Genomic DNA, 9,139 nt, shown 5'->3' on the forward strand with positions numbered 1-9,139 from the left:
ATTTAGTCATCCCATACATCACTAAGTTTCGTAATGCTTCTTCCATTCTCACGTTTCTTTATAATTTCTTTCTTAGTTTCAAGGGTTATTAGCTTTCTCACTCGCTTTGGACGATTCATTGTTACAATTGTATACTTGTATAACAAAATAGTTATACAAATAACGCGAATTTCCACATCAAAAGACGAAATTTCAACAACAACACTGGTGCACTGGCTACACAATGAGACAAAGATGGCGCCTGACGCTCTTGTTGTGGTCGCGGTACAACAATATTCATGCGCCAGGCGAAGTAGTCCCGTATTCATCCGCGTTCGTTGTAGGAGTTGCGTTCGTTATAGCATTCTCAATTTTATAGGTAAAACCGTTCGTTATAGCAATATTCGTAGTAGGATCCGCCAGACTAGTTTGCCATGAAAAACTGCGCCTGTCAAGTTTTTCTACTACAATACTGCGCCTGTTAAATCATTTAACCAAGAAGACTGCGCCTGACAGATTCTTTAACCAAGAAGACTGCGCCTGACAGATTATTTAACCAAGAAGACTGCGCCTGTCAAATTATTTTACGAAAAAGACTGTGCCTGTCAAATTATTTTACCAAGAAGACTGTGCATGTCAAATTATTTTACCAAGAAAACTGTGCCAGTTAGATTATATAACCTGGATTCCTAGAAGACTGCGCATGTCAGATTATTTTACCAAGAACACTGCGCATGTCAAATTATTTTACCAATAAGACTGCACCTGCCAAGATATTCCACCACCACGACTACGCCAGGTTTTAATAATCGGGATTTTGAGTCTATTTGCTGACCATTAAGGGCAGGTAAATATTGTATATGTGTTCTTTGTATGTTTTTTTCCACCGTGTGTCAAACGAGACATTCATGGTTGTTTATCTTTCCTGAGCTCCCCCCCCCCCACCCCCACCTTGTATTTACTCAGTGATTGTTATTTTGTCGTCTCTCGTGTCTCTATCTTTAACTCACCTGTAGGATTAAATCACAAATAAATAAAGAGAGAAAACAACTAATACGATCGAGACTCATTGTAATTTAAAGTCCATATTAGATCTTTTGTTTTTTCTTGGAGTTCGATATGTTCTCACATCTTCTATGACGTTAAGATTCTAACTTAAGATATTTTTTCTTAAAATTTTAGCCCACAATTCCAACGTTTCTCTCTCGTAAGGTTTTTTTTTTCTAAGGCTCCTTGTCTGCAGGTTATCATAATTACGTCAGCGGTGAAGGAAAACCTTTCTCTAAACTACACTGTTAACATAGGAATTTTGTCAGCGTAAACGAACGCAAACTTGTATGTTATATACATGTTTGTTTAACTTACATAACGAATTCATATAGAACTTCAATATTTTTTACTCTGATTCACTTTTTTTTTCTTTTTTTTTTTAATTGGTCTCAGTTAAATAAAGTTTGTGAAGTTCCTTACTGGATACACACAAAGGTCACAGGCAAAGTCGGTGTTTTCTCAGAACTTCTAGTCAGGGACGATCTGTTTCCCCTGGGGGGGGGATGAGGAGTCCATGATTTTTTGTCTTTTACCAAAATATCGATTTTTTTTACGATTAACAAGATTTTGAAAGTTAGATCATTTGATTTACCTTCATACAGATTTTGAAATATTTTTTATATTTTTATTACTATTTAGGATTACTCTCCAGCTCCCCATTCTCCGATCTACTACCTTAAGGCTACATTCTTGGACTTGTCAACTATCTTATCAAAACAATACATAAAGATGATGAACTGTAATTGGCCTTAACTTCCACGTGTGTAGTTCGTACATTCTGTTGCAATAAACAAACTTCCCTACAACTTTTAAGTGAATTTGAGGGAAAATCCGTATGTCGATGCAAAACGTGGATATCTTTTTCTTATTACGATTAAATATTTGTGGCAAAACTGACTTATCCTTTGTGAAGTTATTTACTATTTCAACAAAATGAATTGCTGTCAAAGAGGGAGGTGGAGGGTGGAGGGGAGGGGAGGGGAGGGGAGGGGAGGGGAGGTGAGGGGAGGTGAGGTGAGGGGAGGTGAGGTGAGGGGAGGTTAGGTTAGGTTAAGTTAGATTAGGTTAGGTTAAATCATTTCCTAAGTATATTATTCGTTTAAAGTTAGTTCCATATCTCGTATTGTTCCTATGTACAGCCAGGATCAAAAGTTGGTCTGAAAAAGTGAAAATACTGAAAATATTTTATCACCTATTAACTTTTTACGTCCCCCCACAAACAGTTCACGTCCGCCACACCAGGGCGTGATGGAATGACTCTTGGACGTCAAGTAGTATAACAATGATAAAATTTCTTAGCAGGTAGCCATTATCGTTGGTTTACTTTCACTTCAGGAGACTACTTACGAAATAATAGAGCCTCGATGGCGCAGTAGGCAGCGCGTGAGTCTCATAATCTCAAGGTCGTGAGTTCGATCCTCACTCGGGGCAGATGTTTTCTCCTTGACGACCATAGCCAAGATTCATGTGAGGAGAATGAATGTTGATCCTCCATAAGAGAGTAAATAGACAACAACGAAGGAGAACTAGACGATGGTAAAAGACCAAATATCGATATGAAACTGGTAATGATTTGAATACTGTAGATGTGGAACTGTACAGCTGGACCCCCGTGATGAGATGGAGTCACAAGAATGAGTCTCCGAACTGACCTACCCTTCCTGTCGTCTGGTGCGTGTTGGTTCGGGTCAGTGTGATTCATTCATGAACAATTACTACCTACTACCTCGTGTAGATGCCAGATGTCTCCATCGACCACAAATTTTCTCACTTCGTATGATGCAAAATGTACCTGTACAGCCGCGAACAAATTTTCGCTCCTCCCTGGGCCTCCCAAACTGAAGCAGTATCGACCCGACATGAGATAAGACAACACACACGCACCAGACGACAGGCAGGGTAGGTCAGTTCGGAGACTCAGTCTTGTGACTCCATCTCATCACGGGGGTCCAGCTGTACAGTTCCACATCTACAGTATTCAAATCATTACCAGTTTCATATCGATATTTGGTCTTTTACCATCGTCTAGTTCTCCTTCGTTGTTGTCTATTTGCTCTCTTATGGAGGATCAACAACCGTTCAATTCAATTCAATTTCAATTGTTTATTCCTTGATAGAGGAAGCGGGATCCTAGTGCTGTCACTAGGTATCCCTGTACAATAACACCAGAAGCATCTGGCAAGTGTAACAAGTATACACAGTATAAATATTATAAAGGGGCTTACTGAAGCCTAAGGAAGGAAGGATATTCCTTTAACACATAATCAATGTTATTTACATAATATCTGGCCAGTATGGGGAGGAACATCGTGTCTCCGTCAGGGGGTAGTGGAGTGGTGGTCCAGCAGGCGTCACAGAAGCGTTGTGTGTGGGGACATCTTAGGAGGTAGTGGATAAGTGTGCTGCTGTCGGGTCTTCTGCATAATACACAAGAGCGTTGCTCAGGGGATGCGGGGATACTAATCTCCCAAGCAAAGTCATACCCAATGATGATGCGGGCAGCAATCACGTCCCCTTTCCGCAACCCTTTTCCATAGACATACGAGAGGTCAGGAAGTTTACGGAGGACATCGTACCAGGTGGGCGGGGAGTCCAGGGGATGGCTGCTTCCCGAGCTTCTCTCTGTTTGCGGCGAATTTGGGTCCTAAGCTGTAAAAGTGTTCCAGGAACAACGTAGTCAGGTGTGGCCTTGTTGCAGCCAGTCTTGGCAAGGCCATCTGCTGCCTCATTCCCCAAGATACCGACATGAATGGGTATCCATAGGAATGTCACAGGACGGCCTGCATCCTGAAGTGTGGATGTTAACCCTAGTATTCGGAGGATGAGGTCCTTATTTTCCCCTGATCCAAATGCGATCCCGTCGAGAGCAGACCTGGAATCGCAGCAGACAAGCAAGGGGCAGAAACCATCTGCTTCTTCCTCAGCGAGAAGGGCAGCAAGGAGGGCTATTAGTTCAGCCTGGATCGAGGATGCCCCGTCAGAAACTCTGAGAGACAGCTTGATAGGCTCAGGGGCATCAAGACGTGAGATGTAGAAACCAGCCCCGGCCCGACCTGTAGCGGGGTCAACAGAACCATCAGTGTAGAGGACGACCTAACAACCGTTTCCCTCACATAAATCTTGGATATGGTCGTCAAGGAGAAAACAATTGCCCCGAGTGAGGATCGAACTCACGACCTTGAGATTATGAGACTCACGCGCTGCCTACTGCGCCATCGAGGCTCTATTAGGATAAAAGTATTCTCCTGAAGTGAAAGTAAACTAACGATAATGGCTCTCTGCTAAGAAATTTTATCAATGTTATACTACTTGACGTCCAACAGCCATTCCATCACGCCCTGATGTGGCGGACGTGAACTGTTGGCGGGTGACGTAAAAACAGTTAATAGGGGATAAAATAAACACATGTGGTGAGTGAAGTGACTCCTCCAGCATGGTTATAAACCTCTCAGCCCCTCACCCCTCACCCCTCTCCAACTCCCCTCTCTAACTCTCTTCCCTCCCCTCGATATCTCTCCTCCATCCCCCATATGCATTTATCTACACATTCTACATCCATTTATCTAATATCAACATGATGCTCTACCAGGACATTTTATTTAGACATTTTCATGAGTCTTCCTTATTCTAACTTATTTCCACCATCGCATTGTTATCTTGTTGATTTACTCTTAGTTTCATGTTGACAAACCCACAGTATATACCATCAACACACAACAGGTATTTATCAGCAGTGTTATTATATCAAAATATTATTACACGAACTAGTATTTCCATTACATAGTTTAATAACAACGATATAAATGCTACAAGCTTGCCCATAAACCCGTCCTTAGTACAGCTGAAACTCATTAACTTCGTTCCCTATGTGGAGTAAATGTTTGTTGCTCTGTACACATGCCTCTGTTATCCTTATTAGCCTTCAAGGATGTTATGACTTGTAGTGAACTTTACGTTTATGGTTTGTGGACACTATCTTGCGTTTGTGTGGTGATGATGATGATGATGAGGATATCTATTAGAACCTTGTTTTATTATTACCCAAATATCATCATATCACCATCATCATACAATTATCATAATAAACAAATTCATTATCCTATCATACAAACCATTTTCATTCTCCTCTTCACTTCATCATCATCCTCGCCATCCTATTAACATAACTATTTTACTCACTATCATCACACCATCACCATCTTCACCATTCTAGCCACACCACCACCACACCAGCGTCACAATGTCCACCACTATATACATCCCTCAGGAAGGAGAATTAAGCATCCTGAACATGTCCACTGATCCTTCTCGCTAAGTCCTTCCTAATCCTTCTTGTATCTTCACTTCGTCCTAATCTCGAGCAGTCAGTCATAATCCTCCTTAATTCATGACTCAATGTCCGGTATTCATTCACATAACGACGCCATGAAGATCTGTTGACCATTGAAGGTTTGGATCTCTCTCTCTCTCTCTCTTATATATATATAGACCATACATAAAACCACTATGAAACAGACAAACAGGATTAAATTGCATTCTAGATAATTTACATCTTCAGGGAGTACAGCAAGAGTGAACTGCTAGAGAATGAAGACAAAATATAGAGTCGAGTCAAATTAGGATTTGGGGCGAAAAAAAAATTGCATACAAACACCTGAATTTTTATAAATCAAAAGAGTTCTCCCCACCCCGTCCGAGTGTTCCATGCTTCCTTCTTTGACCCCCTTCACCTCTGGGTGACCTGGCACTGCTTTTCCTCACTTATGAACAAGTGTTTATATGCCTTTTTTGCCGTAGATGTTATAGTTCTTCCGTAATCCGGCGTGAAGTGGAGGGCGAGTTTGTGGGAGAAATTTGCTTCCTGCGCTCAGTTTCTGGCAAATAACTCACAAACGACTAATTTTCATTAAAAATGAACCTAACTGAAATTAAAATTGCAGAGCGGTAGAATCTCTAATATTGTCTATTTTCTCTCATATGGAGGATCAACCAACCTCTTCTCCTCACAAAAATCTTGGCTATGGTCGTCTAAGGGAAAACATTTGCCCCGAGTGAGGATCGAACTCACGACCTTGAGATTATGAGACTCACGCGCTGCCTACTGCGCCATCGAGGCTCTATTAGTTTGCAAGTAGTCTCCTGAAGTGAAAGTAAACCAACGTTAATGGCTCCCTGCTAAGAAAATTTATCAATGTTAAATTACGTGACGTCCAACAGCCATTCCATCACGCCCTGGTGTGGCGGACGTGAACTGTTGGCGGGTGAGTTAAAAACAGTTAATAGGTGATAAAATAAACACATGTGGTGGGTGAGGTGACTCCTCCAGCATGGTTATAAGCCTCTCAACAATTCATTCAGCCCCTGACCCCTCTCCACCCTCCTCCCTTGACCTCCCCTCCCCCCCTTCTCTAACTCCCCCTCTCTGTCTTTCTTCCCATTCCTTTCAATCTCTCCTTGCTCCCCTCTTTATATATCTTCCTCCCCTTTTATTTTTGTCCTCCTTCCTCTTATTTAATTCCCCTCCCTCCCCTCACTTACTCTCCTCCTCCTCTTCTTTGTCTCTTCCTTAATGTCTTTTACTGACTCACTCTCCTGTGGTTCTCGTATTACCCATCTTCGCCTTCGCCAGCAGATCTCTACTGCTGTCGTGGAAAACAAAGTAGAGCGCCACCTCAAGTGACCTTATACCCTGGGCAGGCTACAGGCATGGACTACGGAGAACATGGTCACCATCAATCACACCAAAACCGTAGTCATGCACTTCAATACCGACACCACTCCAGTTCAAGCTCCAGCAGTTACAGTGGGTGCCCATCCTCTCCAGTTAGCGCAGTCCGCCAAACTCCTGGGGGTAACTATAGACCACAAACTGGACTGGAAGGCCTATGTAAACAACACAATCAAGGCAGCCTCGTACTGACTCTACATGCTACGACGACTCAGGTCACTTGGGGCACCCATGCCAGAGCTGAGAACTATCCTCTACGCATTTATTCTCTCCAAATTACGTATGCATAACCAGTCTGGTCGTCTTCTCTCAACTCAACCCAACAACGTCAGCTAGAGAAGGTACAGAAGAGAGCCTGCAGAACCATGCTCGGCGCAGACTACTCGGGCTACAACAACGCTCTCTCCACCCTAGAAATGCCATCCCTCAGTGACTTCCACCACAACGCACTAGCAGGATTTGGCAGTGGGCTACTGCACCATCCTCGTCATCGCCACCGACTGCCACCGGCAGTTCCCCGCCCACCTCGCGCAGTCTGCCACTACAACAAAATTCAGCCCATAAGAGCCCGCACTGATAGATATAAGAATAGCACCATCCCATCTCTTGTTAAAATAATAAACAGCTCCTGATTCACGTACTGTACAGCCCTGTAAATGCATTGAATGTATATTATTATGTCTAAATCACATGTAAGCTTATATATTTTCAGCCACCGGCTGCAACTCTATTACTAAACCGTTTATTATTATTATTATTATTATTATTATTATTATTATTATTATTATTATTATTATTATTATGCTCACCTCAGTCGTTCCATCGAATTCACAGCCTATTCTAGAAATTGTCATACCTGTACCTTGCTATCCAACAATATTTCAATCACCATCTCTCTCTCTCTCTCTCTCTCTCTCTCTCTATGCAAATAGTGGTTGCCCCTCGTGTAACGAGGATGGCCGGCCCAAGGGCCACCTAGGCATGAATTTGTTTTAAGGTGTAGAAGCTGCCGCCAACACAACAACCACACACTGAGTTAACGAGGTGCTTGGCCCAGTGTCAAGGAATAATCCGAGAAGACCGGACAACTCGCCAACTGCACTGGCTAACCATTACCCCGGAATACGATCTACAAATCCAGGTTCCCAATTGCTGCTGGGTAGACAAAGGCAATTGACGTAAAGAAAGTTGCCCATAGTTTCACCGTGCCCTGGGATCGAACCCGGGTTTGCTCACTAGTGACGCAAGCACACTGACCACTACACCACAGGTCTTTATTTATTACATTGCTGTCACTTGGATTCGAGTATGACGATCATCTTGCTAGAGACAGTGATACAAATTATTAGGGATGTCACCTTCGTTGGTGAAGTCTAAAGTGACTAGAGAGGCGGATACGGAGCGGCAGGGTCGTCCACAGATGTTGCAGTGTCGAGGGCTACATCTAGTGCGAGAGGGGCGGCGGCAGCGTTTTTTCGGCGGTGCCGCTAGGTTGCCTCGGTATGCAGTCGGGCTAACTCAAAATTATTGCCACCTTGTCCTGTGGTGCTCCTCTAAGCGTTATGGTGTGGAGTAATCGTCTCCCAGGTGAGGGGGTCGAACTGGCACTTTCTCGGGAGTGTAGTAAAACTATCCTTAAACCTTTTCAGCTGCCTGCTAGTGTTACATTTACTTCTTGTGGAAGGTATCAGCTTTGGTTCGAGACTGAGGGTTGTTCTTCCATTCAGTAAAAGCAGCACGTTTATCATCCCCTTTGACCCCCTACGACGGGTGACCTGGCACTGCTTTTCTGCAGTTCCGAACAAGTGTTTATATGTCCTTTGCCGTAGAAGTTATAGTTCTTGTGTAATCCGACCTGAAATGGAGGGAGAGGTTGAGGGAGAAATTTGCTTCCTGCTCTCAGTTTTTGGCAAATAACTCACAAAAGAATATTTCTCATCAAAAACTAACGTAACAGAAAATCTTTTATTATCTATTTCCTCTCTTATGGAGGATCAACATCCATTCTCCTCACATAAATCTTGGCTATGGTCGTCTAAGGGAAAACATCTGCCCCGAGTGAGGATCGAACTCACGACCTTGAGATTATGAGACTCACGCGCTGCCTACTGCGCCATCGAGGCTCTATTAGTTTGCAAGTAGTCTCCTGAAGAGAAAGTAAACCAACGATAATGGCTCCCTGCTAAGAAAATTTATCAATGTTAAATTACGTGACGTCCAACAGCCATTTCATCACGCCCTGGTGTGGCGGACGTGAACTGTTGGCGGGTGACTTAAAAACAGATAATAGGGGATAAAATAAACACATGTGGTGGGTGAGGTGACTCCTCCAGCATGTTTATAAACCTCTCAACAATACATTCAGCCCCTGACCCCTCTCCT

At 43.1% G+C, this 9,139-nt stretch overlaps 4 non-coding genes across 4 annotated transcripts; 1 reads left to right on the forward strand and 3 right to left on the reverse strand.

Moving 5' to 3' along the window:
* The first annotated feature begins 2,387 nt into the window (after positions 1–2,387).
* Trnam-cau lies at positions 2,388–2,460 on the forward strand. The gene has a single exon. It is a non-coding gene; the product is annotated as a tRNA-Met (tRNA).
* A 1,718-nt stretch (positions 2,461–4,178) lies between these two features.
* Positions 4,179–4,251, reverse strand: Trnam-cau. The gene has a single exon. It is a non-coding gene; the product is annotated as a tRNA-Met (tRNA).
* A 1,821-nt stretch (positions 4,252–6,072) lies between these two features.
* On the reverse strand, positions 6,073–6,145 carry Trnam-cau. The gene has a single exon. It is a non-coding gene; the product is annotated as a tRNA-Met (tRNA).
* Positions 6,146–8,807: 2,662 nt separating this feature from the next.
* Trnam-cau lies at positions 8,808–8,880 on the reverse strand. The gene has a single exon. It is a non-coding gene; the product is annotated as a tRNA-Met (tRNA).
* Between the last annotated feature and the right edge of the window lie 259 nt (positions 8,881–9,139).

This window comes from Homarus americanus, unplaced genomic scaffold (genome assembly GCF_018991925.1).
Source record: "Homarus americanus isolate GMGI-L3 unplaced genomic scaffold, GMGI_Hamer_2.0 scaffold1640, whole genome shotgun sequence".
Taxonomy (NCBI): domain Eukaryota; kingdom Metazoa; phylum Arthropoda; class Malacostraca; order Decapoda; family Nephropidae; genus Homarus; species Homarus americanus.